This window comes from Tamandua tetradactyla, chromosome 5 (genome assembly GCF_023851605.1).
Source record: "Tamandua tetradactyla isolate mTamTet1 chromosome 5, mTamTet1.pri, whole genome shotgun sequence".
NCBI classification, from domain to species: Eukaryota; Metazoa; Chordata; class Mammalia; order Pilosa; family Myrmecophagidae; genus Tamandua; species Tamandua tetradactyla.
In genome coordinates, this window is record NC_135331.1 from 33,009,091 (window position 1) to 33,025,656 (window position 16,566).

Genomic DNA, 16,566 nt, shown 5'->3' on the forward strand with positions numbered 1-16,566 from the left:
TAAGAGTAACCCCCAAGAGAGCCTCTTTTGTTGCTCAGATGTGGCCTTTCTCTCCAGCCAACACAACAAGCAATCTCACCACCCTCCCCCGTCCACATGGGACATGACTCCCAGGGGTGTGGACCTTCCTGGCAACGTGGCACAGAAATCCTAGAACAAGCTGAGACTCAGCATCAAGGGATTGAGAAAACCTTCTCAACCAAAAGGGGGAAGAGTGAAATGAGACAAAGTGTCAATGGCTGAGAGATTCCAAACAGAGTTGAGAGGTTATCCTGGAGGTTATTCTTACACATTAAGTAGATATCACCTTGTTATTCAAGATGTAATGGAGAGGCTGGAGGGACCTGCCTGAAAATGTGGAGCTGTGTTCCAATAGCCATGTTTCTTGATGATAATTGTATAATGATATAGCTTTCACAGTGTGACTGTGTGATTGTGAAAACCTTGTGCTGATGCTTCTTTTATCTACCTTGTCAATAGACGAATAGAACATACGGAATAAAAATAAATAATGGGGGAATAAATATTAAAATAAATTTAGTTTGAAATGTTACTGAACAATGAAAGGGAGGGGTAAGGGGTATGGTATGTATACTTTTTTTCCTGTTTTCCTTTTATTTCTTTTTCTGAATAGATGCAAATATTCCAATAAATGATTATGATGAGGAATATGCAACTATGTGATGATATTGTGAATTACTGATTATATATGTAGAATGGAATGATCAAAAGTTAAGAATGTTTGTGTTTGGGAAAAAAAAGAAGTGGTGTGGAGGAAAACTGGATATGTTTACACCTAAAGCATAAGCAGCAAAATTTTAAAAAGATAAATGGGACTTCATTAAAACTAAAAACATTTGTGGATCAAAGGACTTTACCAAAAAAGTAAAATGACACCCAAGAGAATGAGAGAAAATATTTGGAAATCACATGTCTGGTAAGGGTTCAATATCCTCAACCAAAAGAAAAAGGCAAAAAAAATTTTTTATTGAACAGATAATTTCTGCAAAAATACACCAATACTAAACAAGCACATGACAACATGGTTCAACATCAACAGCCATCAGGCTAATGCAAATCAAAACGACAATGAGATAACATTTCACACCAACTAGAATGGCTACTATTAAAAAAAAAAAGAAAAGAAAAGAAGTTCGGAGAGGATGTACAGAAACAGGAATACTAATATATTGATGGCAGGAATGTAAAATGATAGCGCGCTGTGGAAAAGTTTGGCAGAATCACGTACAGACTTACCATATAGCCTGGTAATCCTGCTTCTAGATATGTATTCAAAAAAACTCAAAGCAGGATGTGAAACAGTATTTGTGCACCGATATTCATAACAGCATTATTTAAAATAGCCAAATAGAGGAAGCAATCTAAGTGTCCATCAACACGTGAAGAGATAAAATGGGGCTTATACATACAATAAAATATTATTCAGCTATAAAAAGTAATGAAAGGGGGCGGTGCCATGGTAGCCCAGCAGGCAGAATTCTCACCTGCCATGTTGGAGACCTCGGTTCAATTCCTGATGCCTGCCCTTGCCAAAAAAAAAAAGAAAGAAAGGGACTTCTGGGAACATGGCCAAATAGAGTACCTCGAGATTTGCCCTGCACCACAGAAAAGTTAGAGAAGGGAAAGGAGGGTGACTGAGATGACAGTTAGGGAGTGGGGCTGACCTCTGCACCACATCGGACAGCCCTGGTTGCAAAGGGCGAGGAACTGAGAGGCAGAAAGCTGGAGCTTCGTGCAGATGCACAGAGCCTGCAGGAGTGCATGGATGGAGCCAGGGACTAGGAAGTAAGCCAGGCCACATTCCTTAGGTGTGTTACCTTCACCAGTGCAGCCCAGTGACCAGGGAATCACCCCTAGAATACAGATTACCAGGGCCTGGGGTTGGGGTGGGGAGTAAGGAGTTAATGCTTAATTGTTGCCAAATTTTTAGTGTGGGTGACAGATAATTTGGTAATGGATGGCAGCATAACAATGTGAATGTAATTAACACTAATGAATTGTACCTTTGAAAGTGGTTAAAATGGGAATTTTAGGTTGTAAAATGGTACCAGAATAAAAATGTAAAAAAAAAATCCATAAAACTGTACAATACAAAGAATGAGTCCTAATTTAAAATATGGACCACAGTTATAGTATTATTATAACAATATTGTTTTATCAATTGAAGTAAAGGTACCATGTTAATAGAAAATGTTAACAGGGAAAATTATGAGGGGTGGGGGCAAGGTATATGGGAACTCAGTATTTTTTGCATTTTTTTTTAGAATCTCCAAACAACTCTACTTAAAAATAATAATAAAGCCATGAAGCAGAGTCCATCAGCCAGCGACCTTTGGAGATGAAGAAAGAAAACGCCTCCAGGGGAACTTCATGAAACAGGAAGCCAGGAGAGAAAGCTAGCAGATGACGTGGCTACCATTCCCCATTCCCCAACCTAGTGGCAGTTGGCAGGCAGCAGTGGGAACAGTGGTCAGGGATCCTGGTGCAGTTTGCTGATGACAGGATAGGCTATAAGGACCAAGTCTTTCAAAATCTGAGTGGGGTGGGTGTTGTTAGATGACTGATCACTGCTTTTGATCAGCTACTTCAGATTTCTGGGGTTTGACTCTGAGGGTGGCCATTACTACAATCCCCTTCAGGTAAAATCCACAAAGGAGTCTGAAAGATACTACCGATTAATTTTTCCTCTTTTCTGTTTCCATTTCCACTTTAGGAACAAAAATATTTTGGAAAAGTCACAAATTGACAGCTCCAATCCTCAACCACAACAAAAACCCTAGAAAAAGCATTATTTAAAAAGAAAACAAACACTGGAAATAAGTACTGGCAAGGATATGGACAAATAGGGACCCAAGTACACTGTCAGTGGCAACATAAAATGGTGAGCTGCTGTGGAAAACAGCTTGGCAACGCCTCAGAAAATTAAACACAGAATAATCATACCACCCCCAACTCTTAGGTATACCCTAAAGAACTGAAAGCAGGGACTCAGATATTTGTACACCTATGTTTATTACAGCATTATTCACAATAGTCAAAAGGTGAAAAGAGCCCAAGTTTCCATCAACTAGATGAATGGGTAAATGAGAGAGAGAGAGAGAGAGAGATAGAGTATGTGCATGCGTGCGTGCGTGTGTGTGTGTGTAATGAAATATTATACAGCCATAAAAAAGAATTAAGTCCTGAGACATGCTACAAAATGTCTTATAACATTATGCTAAGTGAAATAAGTCAGAAACCAAAAGACAAATAATTTCTCTCATATGAAGTATTGAGAATAAGCAAATTCAAAGAGATAGAAAGAACAGAGTTGCCAGTGGTGGTGGGTGGGGGGAAAGGAAAGTTATTACTAAATGAATATGAGTCTTGATCTTGGGATGATAAAAGTAGTCTGGAAATAGTTGTAAAAGTTACACAGTATTGTCAATGTACTTATTGTCAAAGAATCATCCTCCTAAAATGGTTAAAATGAATTTTATGTTATGTACATCTTGCTACAATTAAAAATAAAGATGTAAAATTTTTATTAAAAATTACATCTTACATTATTATATAAATATTAAACACTACAGGCCAAGTAACCTGTTGGGATTACATTTCCTTCTCTAAACGGCTAATGTGTTCCTAAATGTTCCTGATCAGGGAATGATTTGTATTTAGAAACTAAAATCAAAGCAACAACATTTCTTTTCATAAAACCTGGATTATAATTCCCTACCTTAAACAGAAAGTAGAAACAAGAGGCAGAATAAAGATTTATGTAGTCATATATATATGTAGGTATATATATATATACCAGTCTATAATACAGTTAAATTATGAGCCCACACAGGGATTACTATTCACACTATTAACAGGACTAGTAAATTTTTCAGAACTTCTTTTCTAGTTAAACTTCACATGTTAATATCACTAACTTTAGAAATAAAAGGCATTGGTTTTCATACAGATACATACCAATTTAAGAAAACTTGATACTTAAGAATCAGGAGCTTCAATTTACAAGAACTTGATAGAAAAAGACAATTTTGAATAAGAGATTATGGCTGCAAACCAAAAACTCTGAACTTAGATAAAAGTTTCCAGGAGCAATATACTGTATTATGACATGATTATACTGAAAAAAAACCTGGTCTGAGTCCTAGTTTAAAATTCAAATAAACCACATTTAGAGACATTAAAGTGAACATATAAAAACCCTCATCTAAATAATCATGGACAAGAACACACCACAAAAATCAGTCTGCCTCAAAAACAGAGTAAGAAAGTAATCTGAAATAAAAATAAACTTGCCAAATGACAAAAACAGACTTACCAAATGAAGTATGTCCTACAACTTTTTCTACTAGAAGCATTCACAAGGAAATCTGTAAAAGAAAAACCAGTAGTTTTAGAATGGCAAATATCCTAAAATATCATTTTAAACCACTTAGGTCTCCACAAACGACTTTTCTCTACAAGTCAGAATGCCATGGCAATATATTAATTTTTAAGACTGAGACATCAAATTTGTTAAATTGTTACAAAGTTAACTACTTAGTCAATCATAAATGTTAGAATGTTTAATTGCACAGAACAGACGGACCCAGTCAAGTCTCAGCATACCTTCAGAAACTGCAGAACTATAAGAGGTTTCCAGGAACCTAGAGATACTCCTACTTATGGGTTTTTCTCAATCAAGCATCCTTTCTGATCACTTTATAGGGAAACTTTTCCCACTACAGGAACAAGTACTACAAAAAAAAAAAACTTATTTAAGATCACAGCCACTCTAGGCTTACCTTCCCGGTTTAAGGTGTTTATACAGATAGGTGATTTCTACCAAGGAGTTAGTCTTTTTATGTTTAAAAAGGGGGTGGGAGGTAAGGAAGACTGTCAAAACACAAAGAATTCTCCTTGCAACTAGAAAACGATCTGACCTTTACGGAAACAAAAGACCTTATTAACCTGATTGCTTTGTGATGATTTCACTCAATATTTACAGACATAACTCTTCATTTTTGGCTTTCTGTTTAAATGACAGCAAGTCACGTAAATGAAGATTGTACAGAATAATATGAAAACTCTAAAATAAAAGAAGCAGTCAGATATGGGCACATTATTCACATAACCTCCAGAAAATTTTATGAGTAAGTCAGAAAAGAAAAGCTAGATACAAAATGAAAGTGTTTTAACTATTTTTACAAGCAGTATTTCTGTCTCCCAATAATTTTTTTTTTTGTCTCCCAATAATTTTTAAATTTTTAACTCAAGCTATATAAACCATACAATGTATGGAAAAGAAAAGAAGCTACTCATATTTGTAGCTTCACATAAAAACCATGTTAAATATCCAGACCTGTCTTTCTCTTAAGTGCTTAAGTAGATGCAGCACAATATAACAGGAAAGTTGGGGTGTTGGTAAATAAATATGCCCTTTTCTTACATTCTAATATGTTATCTGCATATCTGTACATTAAAAAATAAAAAATTATTGTACTAGAGGCCAGGTAAGATGGCAGCATAGTGAGATATGGAATTTATTTCAACTTCTAAGGCATCTAATAATTAGCCAGGAACTGTACAGAGCAACTGTTTAGGGCACCTCAGTGACCAGACACACACTGTACATCAGTCTGGTACGGTGGAGTGGCAGATTCCACACAGAACTATAAGTCTCCCAAGTCATAAATCTGGCACACCTCCCTACCAGGCACAGCAGTCTGGTTCCCCAAGGGAATGAGAAGCCCCTCTTGGCCCACCAGGACCAGCAGCCACATTGTGTGCCAAAATTAGCCACCCTGCCCTGTGCCATCTCGCTCAACCAGCTGCCACAGTCAGGGAGAGGCAGGTCTGAGCAAAAGAGCTGGCTCAAGACCACCATCTTCTGGGAAGCCTCAAATAGAATAGCATCTTCTCCATGAGATCTGGGCCTTGGTTTGGCAAGTAATTACTGACAAATAAAGTGCAAAAGGGGACCTTTCATGCAAATGCAAGCAAATACAAAACCTTAGATGAGTTAAGTAAATCAACTTACAAAATAGCTTTATCAGTATAAACAAAAGCACCAAACACTACAGAAAAATCACAAAGCACAAGAAGATTCAGGCAGATATGGCCCAACCAAATAGTCAAATTAAAACATAGGAGGGGGCACAGAATTTGGAACAATTGATGTTAATGATGTACAAGACATCAAGAAGACACAGGAGGAGCAAAGAAGAATATGAAAGAATATAAACTGGAACTCACCAAGATGAAGGATATTGTAGACCAAATTAAAAATATCCTAGAGACACACAACAACAAATCTGAAGAGGCAGAAGAAAGAATAAGGAGCCAGAAGGCAGGACAACTGAACTCGAACATACAAAAGAACAAATGGCAAGACGGAAAAAAGTGAAAGAGGATTTCAGGAAAATGACAGAAAGCACAAAAAGAACAAATTTAAGAACCATCAGTGAACCAGAGGGAGAAGAGTAAAGTGCTAGGAAGGGTTAGTTGGAAGAGATAATGGGGTGAAACTTCCCAACTCTTCTAAAAGACATAAATTTACAAACCAAAGAAGCCAAAAAAAAACCCTATACAGAATAAATTCAAATAGGCATTCTCCGAGACACACACTAAGACTGTCAAATGCTAAAGAAAAGGAGAAAGTCCTGAAAGCAGCAAGAGAAAAGGGATTTACTACATATGAGGTAAACCACTTAAGACTGAGTTCAGACTACTCAGCAGATACCATGGAGGCAAGAAGGCAGTGGTATGATATTTTTAAGATCCTGAATGAGAAATAGTTTCAGCCAAGAATTCTTTATCTGGCCACGCTGTCTTTCAAAACTGAGGGAGAAATTAAAACCTTCTCAGACAAAAACTGAGAGAACTGGTCAATAAGAATAAAGAGAATCAATCAATCATCAAAAATCTTCCTACAAAGAAAAGTCCAGGGCCAGAAAGCTTCACAGGGGAATTTTATCAAACATTTCAAAAAGCACTAACACCAATCCTGCTCAACTTTTCCCAAAAAATGAGGAAAAAGAACGCTACCTAGCACATTTTATGAAGCTAAAATCACTCTAATGCCAAAACCAGGTAAAAACACTACAAGAAAGGAAAACTATATTGACCAATCTCCCTAATGAGCATAGATGCAAAAATTCTCAACAAAATACTAGCAAATCAGGTGGGCCACAGTGGCTCAGTGGCAGAGTTCTTGCCTGCCATGCCGGAGACCCGGGTTCGATTCCTGGTGCCTGCCCATGTTAAAAAAAAAAAAAAAAACTAGCAAATCAAATCCAACAAGACATTAAAAAAAATTATATATTATGATCATGTGGGGTTTATACCAGGAATGCAAGGGTGGTCCAACACAAGAAAAACAAGATTATATAACTCATTTTATGAAGCTAACATCACTCTAATACCAAAATCAAATAAATACACTACAAGAAAGGAAAACTACAAACCAACCTCCCTAATGAACATAGATGCAAAAATTCTGAAAAAAATACTAGCCTTATCAGGAGTAAATAATTGGGCAGAAGGGACAAGTGGTAAGGGGGAGGTCTTGATGTGATGTTTCGTAAGGCTGTTACTGGTTTTTTGACTCTTCAGATCAACGAAAACAGTTTAAAATTGAGAGTGCTGACGACTGTACAACTAAATGAGGACAGTGCAGGACATGTTTAGTCTGGACACAATCCATGATGCCCAACAAATGGAGGGAGCTAAATGGTACAATGGCTGAGAAGCAGAACGGCAAACTGCAATCTTACATACGATGGAATATTGTACAACTACACAAAGGAATGAAGTTGTGAGGCATGCAATGAAGTGAATGAGTATTGGGGATATTGTGTTAGGCAAAATAAGCCAGACACAAAAGAGCAAATATGGTATGGTCTCTTTTAGAAAATACTTACATGAAAATTGGAGCATAGATTGTAAGCTTTTATAGCAGTCACACTTAGTTCGAAGTTGTAAGTTTATTTCTAGATTCTGAGGTACTGTGTTATATGTATATAAGGTGGTACTTCCCTGGAACATTGGGTACCTCTGTGACACCTAATATGCAGAGCTAGAGTTCTGCAGCTCTGAAAGTCAGCCCTGCTATGTACCACAACTGCTAAAGTTACCGAAAAAGAGACAATTAGAGATAAAAATGAAGTCAATCTGGTTAGGACCAAGATAAATCAGAATACCGGGCAAAGAATAATAGTATATGTATTCTAGAACTTCACCTATTTATGAGACCAAAGGCAGACAGGTTTATTGTGTCTAAAACCTAATTTACTGGAACACACCCAATCTAAATCAACCTGCCTGGATGGCTCATTTTAACAACCTAAAACATAGGGAACCCAGAATGGGGACGAAGCCTTGTAATTCTCTATGGCCTACTCTAATACCCAGATACATTCCAGACAATGGTAGGTTGATAAAAAGTACTGGTAGAGTCCCTTGTGGGACTGGGGGAAAAAATATGGAACTATTAAACATCTAGGGCTCTGAACACAAATGTTTCATGCACTAAGCTTCCTTTCCTTAAATCTATAACTTTCAGAGGGTTCCTAGGCCAGACACATTCTGAAACCCAGAAGGGCCAACCTCGCCAAGAATAACCACTAATTCTAACCCCCATCCTCTATTGTTAATATTCCTTTTCCACATTAAAAAGTTAGAAAAGGCATAGCCCAAAGACCCCTATAGACTGGGAGTAAGAACAGAGGTGAGGTTTAACAGAAAAGATAGGATCTAACCAACAAGTGTCACTGCTGAATCACTATATTGATGTTTCTTTTGGCCTCTGGTGTTTTGAAGAAGCTAGAAGGTAAAATCTGAAGTTGTGGAATGGTAACCCATACCAAACTCTGAAATCTGTTCTGTAACTACTTGCTAAAATACTACTCTGAATATTATTGCTTTTAACTTTTTTTTTGTATATTTGTTGTATTTCACAGTGAAAAAATACGTTCTAAAAAACAAAAGTAATGAGTCTCACTGCCCTCAGGTATAACTATGTAATTACCTACAAAGGCCTAATTACAAAGGATAGCACCAATAGACAGTCAGCTGCCTTTCTTTTCTTTCCCTTTAAACAGCACACTGGGGCAGAAGGAGATTAGGGGTTAACTATGGTTACGGTTAAATTCCATCCCCAAGGGTTGTGGGGTGGGGTGGGGGTGGGGACAAACAAAAAACCCTTCTGAAGGCATCTGAAATAAGGGTAAATTTTGTACCATCATATATTACATTATGAGTAGGATTTTATCAGATATAAAAGAAAACCCTGAAAAGAGTAAAGAACAATGTACCTGAACATTAAATAATGCAATATTAGCTGTCATCATACAGCTTCACTGGGGAAGAGAACCTAACACAATATACTTAAAATCTCTTTTTGGAAGATAATGAAATAATGACAAGAAGTCAGGGCCTGGAGTACCTGAGAAGACCAATAAAGAAGGGGGGGCAATCAGAAAATACAGCACTTATGGCTAGAATATATTTTCACTTCAAAAGAACAATGGATTGTTTCTAACACAGTCCTTTCTCACTTTCAAATGCAGGACAATTAAGAGTTGCAAACTTTAAGAAGGCAACATTGAATAATTTTAAAGGAATCAATTTTCATCGATATGTAAACAAATGGTTCCTATTGCATGTGCACTGCATATTAAGAAACACAAAGCAAAATTTCAATGTGGAACAATAAAAAATAATTCAGAGATGTTAAATTTTAAGAAGTGGCTTCACAACTGCCACTACTTTGGATTAGTTTTTCAGCTTCTTCATTTATGTCTATTAACTTTTCTGATATCAAATGGATGATACAACCTTACCAAACTAAAATTCTATAGCCTGTTGGATATGAGTATTACATGGTAAAGAGATAGCGATCAATAACATTAACCAAAACCCAAGCATTCAATTAGCTTGGTCTTGCTCACTAAACAGGAGCTCAAACCTCAGGTTTCTAAAACTTTTACTGCTGATGACAACTGCAAATAAAAACAAAAATGAGGAGAAAGTTCAAAAACACAGCTGCATTTCCATAGCACAGTAAATTCACTGAAGTGGAGTTCATTCATTGGACAGATATTTTTCAGTGATAGGCACGGTTCTAGGCACGGGAGATGCAGCGATGAACAAAACAAAATTCCTACAACAATGGAGTGCACTCTAGTTAACTGTGATATTCTCACAAGGTTGAATATATATATATCATTGTGACTTTTTCCCCCTAGACATGGCCACACTTTGAAAAAGATAAAGAAAATAATAAATATAAAATTGAGTCACCTGGTTCACTGAGATCTCCAAGCAAGATAATAGTAACAAATAGAAAAATACAGAAGCTACTTGTCTTTTCCACCTCTTTAGAAACATTAAGTTCTGAGAGTTTTCAGGGTTCCAGATGCAACCTCATCATCAGTGTGCTGTATTCCTCTGCCATCTGTGGAACACAGATAAGCACTTAAAATAATTTTCATTTCCTAAGCAAAAAATGACTATCCTCCCCTTAAAAAAAAAAATTCCAGTAAGCTGTCTGAAATCTTCAGCAAAACTCTGCTACAATTCTATTTCTGTATCAAACAGCCATTACTGGTAATAAATAAGTCTCTGAAATCAACAACACTTATAATTCACTATAACAAGCAAAAGCTCTGTTTCAGCAGATAATGATGAAAGGTTAACCCTGTATATTCTGCGACTACATTCATGGTACGGAATGTGGCTTATATACTACTTACCTATTGTTGCTGTTGTTTTTAATGTGGGAGAGATAATGTTTCCTTTCTTTTCGTAACCAAGAAATTAGGATTTAAGGGATGAGTTTGATTACTGAATATTATATAAATATTACTTTTTATTTTTGCTTTCTGGTGGTATACTGGAATAGACAGAGGGAAATACCTGCAATCTTTACATTGTAATCCAGTTGCCTTGATCTTGATAATGAATGCATAGCTTTACCTTGTACCCTTGTGACTGTAAAATCCTTGTGACTAACCCTCATTTACACCCATTTTATCAGGTTTTTCAACTTTGGAGTCATGTGATCACTACAGACAGCCCCTAATGTTTATTAATGAAGGGCATTGGGTCAGCCCAGAACTAACCTACCACAATTCAAAAGAAATCTTGATAACCAAAATCGGATCTAAACAAAATAGGCCTTCCTGAGGTGCACAGTAGCTTAGTCTTTAACTTACAAGTACCTTATATCTCGTTATAATACTAAAAATCACACTCATCATCATATTAAGGACTCAATCTTCTTACATACATTCTGTGACTAAGCACATAATCAATCTGTACATGGTCAATAATTAAATCATCTCTAATTACATCATCTGAAGCCAAGGTTTAGGCTCAAGATCGGCATCCTAAAACCTGCCAAGCTGCATCATGGGACTTAGAAAGACTTCCTGACTAAAAGAACAAAGAGAAAAATAAGACAAAATAAAGTTTCAGTGGCTGAGAGATTTCATATAGAGTAGAGAAGTTACCCTGGAGGTTATTTTTACCCATTATATAGATATCATTTTTAGGTTAGTGTATTGAAGTGGCTAGAGGGGAAGTACCTGAAACTGTTGAACTGTGTTCCAATAGCCTTGATTCTTGATAATGATTGTATATATAGTTTTCGCAATGTGACCATGTCATTGTGAAAATCTTGTGTCTCATGCTCCTTCTGTTAAAACACTGAATGAAGGTGAATGTGAGAATGACAGGGGGAGAAGGGCTGGGGGCACAAATGAAATCAGAAGAAAGACAATAAAGATTGAGATGGTATAATCTAGGAATGCCTAGAGTGTATAATGATAATGACTAAATGTACAAATTTTAAAAATGTTTTTGCATGAGGAAGAACAAAGGAATGTCATTACTGCAGGGTGCTGACAATAGATGGTAATTAGTATTTTAAAATTTTAACTTATGTGTGAGACTAAAGCAAAAAATGTCTATTTGGTACAAAATTTGTATTTTGACTAGTGCATCTCCTAATACAATTTATGTAGACAGCTCAATTGAACACAAGTACATGGAACCTTGAGTAGGACATGAGATTTTGTTGGTTTGTCCAGAGTGATGCCTCGATAAATTCCAGAGTGATTTCAACAGTGAATAAAAAAGTATTTGCAAAGTCCCCTTCAAGGAATGGTGAAAAGGGGGAAAATTCAACTTCCCCAAGTTGAATTCTTTTTTTTTATTTATTTTTTATTTTTTTATTAACGGAAAGAAAAAAAAAAAAAGAAATTATCACAACATTTAGAAATCATACCGTTCTACATATGCACTCAGTAATTCTTAACATCATCACATAGATGCATGATCATTGTTTCTTAGTACATTTGCATCGGTTTAGAGGAACTAGCAACACAACAGAAAAAGATATAAAATGTTAATATAAAGAAAAGAAATAAAAGTAGTAATAATAGTAAAAAACAACAACAACAAACAAACCAACAAGCAAACAAAAACAAAAAAAACCCTATAGCTCAGATGCAGCTTCATTCAGTATTTTAACATGATTACTTTACAATTAGGTATTATTGTGCTGTCCATTTTTGAGTTTTTGTATCTAGTCCTGTTGCACAGTCTGTATCCCTTCAGCTTCAATTACCCATTGTCTTACCCTGTTTCTAACTCCTGCTGAACTCTGTTACCAATGACATATTTCAAGTTTATTCTCGAATGTCCGTTCACATCAGTGGGACCATACAGTATTTGTCCTTTAGTTTTTGGCTGGATTCACTCAGTATAATATTCTCTAGGTCCATCCATGTTATTACATGGTTCATAAGTTTATCTTGTCTTAAAGCTGCATAATATTCCATCGTATGTATATACCACAGTTTGTTTAGCCACTCTTCTGTTGATGGAGATTTTGGCTGTTTCCATCTCTTTGCAATTGTAAATAACACTGCTATAAACATTGGTGTGCAAATGTCCATTTGTGTCTTTGCCCTTAAGTCCTTTGAGTAGATACCCAGCAATGGTATTGCTGGGTCGTATGGCAATTCTATATTCAGCTTTTTGAGGAACCGCCAAACTGCCTTCCACAGTGGTTGCACCATTTGACATTCCCACCAACAGTGGATAAGTGTGCCTCTTTCTCCGCATCCTCTCCAGCACTTGTCATTTTCTGTTTTGTTGATAATGGCCATTCTGGTGGGTGTGAGATGATATCTCATTGTGGTTTTGATTTGCATTTCTCTAATGGCCAGGGACATTGAGCATCTCTTCATGTGCCTCTTGGCCATCCGTATTTCTTCTTCTGGTAGGTGTCTGTTCAAGTCTTTTTCCCATTTTGTAATTGGGTTGGCTGTCTTTTTGTTGTTGAGTTGAACAATCTCTTTATAAATTCTGGATACTAGACCTTTATCTGATATGTTGTTTCCAAATATTGTCTCCCATTGTGTAGGCTGTCTTTCTACTTTCTTGATGAAGTTCTTTGATGCACAAAAGTGTTTAATTTTGAGGAGTTCCCATTTATTTATTTCTTTCTTCAGTGCTCTTGCTTTAGGTTTAAGGTCCATAAAACCGCCTCCAGTTGTAAGATTCGTAAGATATCTCCCTACATTTTCCTCTAACTGTTTTATGGTCTTAGACCTAATGTTTAGATCTTTGATCCATTTTGAGTTAATTTTTGTATAAGGTGTGAGATACGGGTCTTCTTTCATTCTTTTACTTATGGATATCCAGTTCTCTAGGCACCATTTATTGAAGAGACTGTTCTGTCCCAGGTGAGTTGGCTTGACTGCCTTATCAAAGATCAAATGTCCATAGATGAGAGGGTCTATATCTGAGCACTCTATTCGATTCCATTGGTCAATATATCTATCTTTATGCCAATACCATGCTGTTTTGACCACTGCGGCTTCATAATATGCCTTAAAGTCCGGCATCGCAAGACCTCCAGCTTCGTTTTTTTTCCTCAAGATGTTTTTAGCAATTCGGGGCACCCTGCCCTTCCAGATAAATTTGCTTATTGGTTTTTCTAATTCTGAAAAATAAGTTGTTGGGATTTTGATTGGTATTGCATTGAATCTGTAGATCAGTTTAGGTAGGATTGACTACTTAATTATATTTAGTCTTCCAATCCATGAACACGATATGCCCTTCCATCTATTTAGGTCTTCTGTGATTTCTTTTAACAGTTTTTTGTAGTTTTCTTTATATAGGTTTTTTGTCTCTTTGGTTAAATTTATTCCTAGGTATTTTATTCTTTTAGTTGCAATTGTAAATGGGATTCGTTTCTTGATTTCCGCCTCAGCTTGTTCATTACTAATGTATAGAAAAGCTACAGATTTTTGAATGTTGATCTTGTAGCCTGCTACTTTGCTGTACTCATTTATTAGCTCTAGTAATTTTGTTGTGGATTTTTCTGGGTTTGCGACATATAGTATCATATCGTCTGCAAACAGTGATAGTTTTACTTCTTCCTTTCCAATTTTGATGCCTTGTATTTCTTTTTCTTGCCTAATTGCTCTGGCTAGAACTTCCAACACAATGTTGAATAATAGTGGTGATAGTGGACATCCTTGTCTTGTTCCTGATCTTAGGGGGAAAGTTTTCAATTTTTCCCCATTGAGGATGATATTAGCTGTGGGTTTTTCATATATTCCCTCTATCATTTTAAGGAAGTTCCCTTGTATTCCTATCTTCTGAAGTGTTTTCAGCAGGAAAGGATGTTGAATCTTGTCAAATGCCTTCTCTGCATCAATTGAGATGATCATGTGATTTTTCTGCTTTGATTTATTGATATGGTGTATTACATTAATTGATTTTCTTATGTTGAACCATCCTTGCATACCTGGGATGAATCCTACTTGGTCATGATGTATAATTCTTTTAATGTGTTGTTGGATACGATTTGCTAGAATTTTATTGAGGATTTTTGCATCTGTATTCATTAGAGAGATTGGTCTGTAGTTTTCTTTTTTTGTAATATCTTTGCCTGGTTTTGGTATGAGGGTGATGTTGGCTTCATAGAATGAATTAGGTAGTTTTCCCTCCACTTCGATTATGTTGAAGAGTTTGAGGAGAGTAGGTACTAATTCTTTCTGGAATGTTTGATAGAATTCAGATGTGAAGCCGTCTGGTCCTGGACTTTTCTTTTTAGGAAGCTTTTGAATAACTAATTCAATCTCTTTACTTGTGATTGGTTTGTTGAGGTCATCTATTTCTTCTTGAGTCAAAGTTGGTTGTTCATGTCTTTCCAGCCCAAGTTGAATTCTTGATATTCTCACAAGCAGTGTGGACAACCAAAGCTATAGGCTGAGCCCCCAAACTTGGGGCTTGTTCATATGAAACTTAACCCCACAAAGGACAGGTCAAGCCTACTTAAAATTAGGCCCAAGAGTCACCCCCAAGAGAACGTCTTTTGTTGCTCAGATGTGGCCTCTCTCTCCAGCCAACACAACAAGCAAACTCACCACCCTCCCCCCAACCCGCCCCCGTCTATGTGGGACATGACTCCCAGGGGTGTGGACCTTCCTGGCACGAGGGACAGAACTCCTAGAATAAGCTGAGACTTAGCATCAAGGGATTGAGAAAACCTTCTTGACCAAAAGGAGGAAGAGCAAAATGAGACAAAATAAAGTGTCAATGGCTAAGAGATTCCAAACAGAGTCAAGAGGTTATCCCGGAGGTCATTCTTACGCATTAAGTAGATATCACCTTGTTAGTCAAGATGTAGTGGAGACGCTGGAGGGAACTGCCTGAAAATGTGGAGCTGTGCTCCAATAGCCATGTTTCTTGAAGATGATTGTATAATGATATAGCTTTCACAATGTGACTGTGTGGTTGTGAAAACCTTGCGTCTGATGCTCCTTTTATCTACCTTGTCAACAAACGAGTAGAATATACGGAATAAAGATGAATAATAGGGGGAACAAGTGTTAAAATTAATTTAGATTGAAATGCTGGTGATCGGTGAGCGAGAGGGGTGGGGGATATGGCAAAAAAAAAAATCAAAATCAATTGTTTAAAAATAAATATTCGAAAGAATATTCTTAGGCTTAATTTTTAAGTTGACTAAAGAAATAAAATTATTTTCACACAAAAAAAGATAAAAACAATTAAATAATAGGAGGGATAAAGGGAAAAAATTGGGTAGACTGAAATACTAGTGGTCAATGAGAGGGAAAGGTAAGGTGTATGGGATATAAGGTTTTTTATTTTTTATTTCTTTTTCTGGAGTGATGCCAATGTTCTAAAAATGATCACGTTGATAAATACACATCTATGTAATGATATTACAAGCCACTGATTGTATACTATATATGGACTGTATGTGTGTGAAGATTTTTCAATAAAAACATTTTTTTTATTAGAAAAATTTTTTTTTTAACCTGCCCATCTTTGACACTATAAAACTGTCAGAATTATGGCAGCTCACAGAGACAGATTTTGGGGCCGACAGGCCATCTAGAACTGTTTCCTGCCTAGCAATAAACTCTTTCTCTCTTTGAAACCCCAGTGTCTCAGGTTTGGCCATGGAGTACATCAGGTAGAAAATCCACCACTTTTGTCCAGTAACAAGAGGAACCCCTGACC

The 16,566-nt window shown here is 36.6% G+C and overlaps 1 protein-coding gene across 14 annotated transcripts in view; it reads right to left on the reverse strand.

Annotated features, from left to right (window-relative positions):
- The window catches only part of MTMR3 (myotubularin related protein 3), a 238,401-nt gene that overhangs the window by 102,438 nt on the left and 119,397 nt on the right, over positions 1 to 16,566 (reverse strand). For 8 of the 14 annotated variants that reach the window (XM_077160599.1, XM_077160598.1, XM_077160593.1 and 5 more), the window contains 3 exons: positions 10,300 to 10,453; positions 4,627 to 4,754; positions 4,337 to 4,388 (listed from right to left, as the gene is read on the reverse strand). The gene's annotated coding sequence lies outside the window, so the exon portion shown is untranslated. The remainder of the gene's footprint in view (positions 1 to 4,336; positions 4,389 to 4,626; positions 4,755 to 10,299; positions 10,454 to 16,566) is intronic. The other 6 variants (XM_077160596.1, XM_077160600.1, XM_077160595.1 and 3 more) reach the window with 2 other exon arrangements.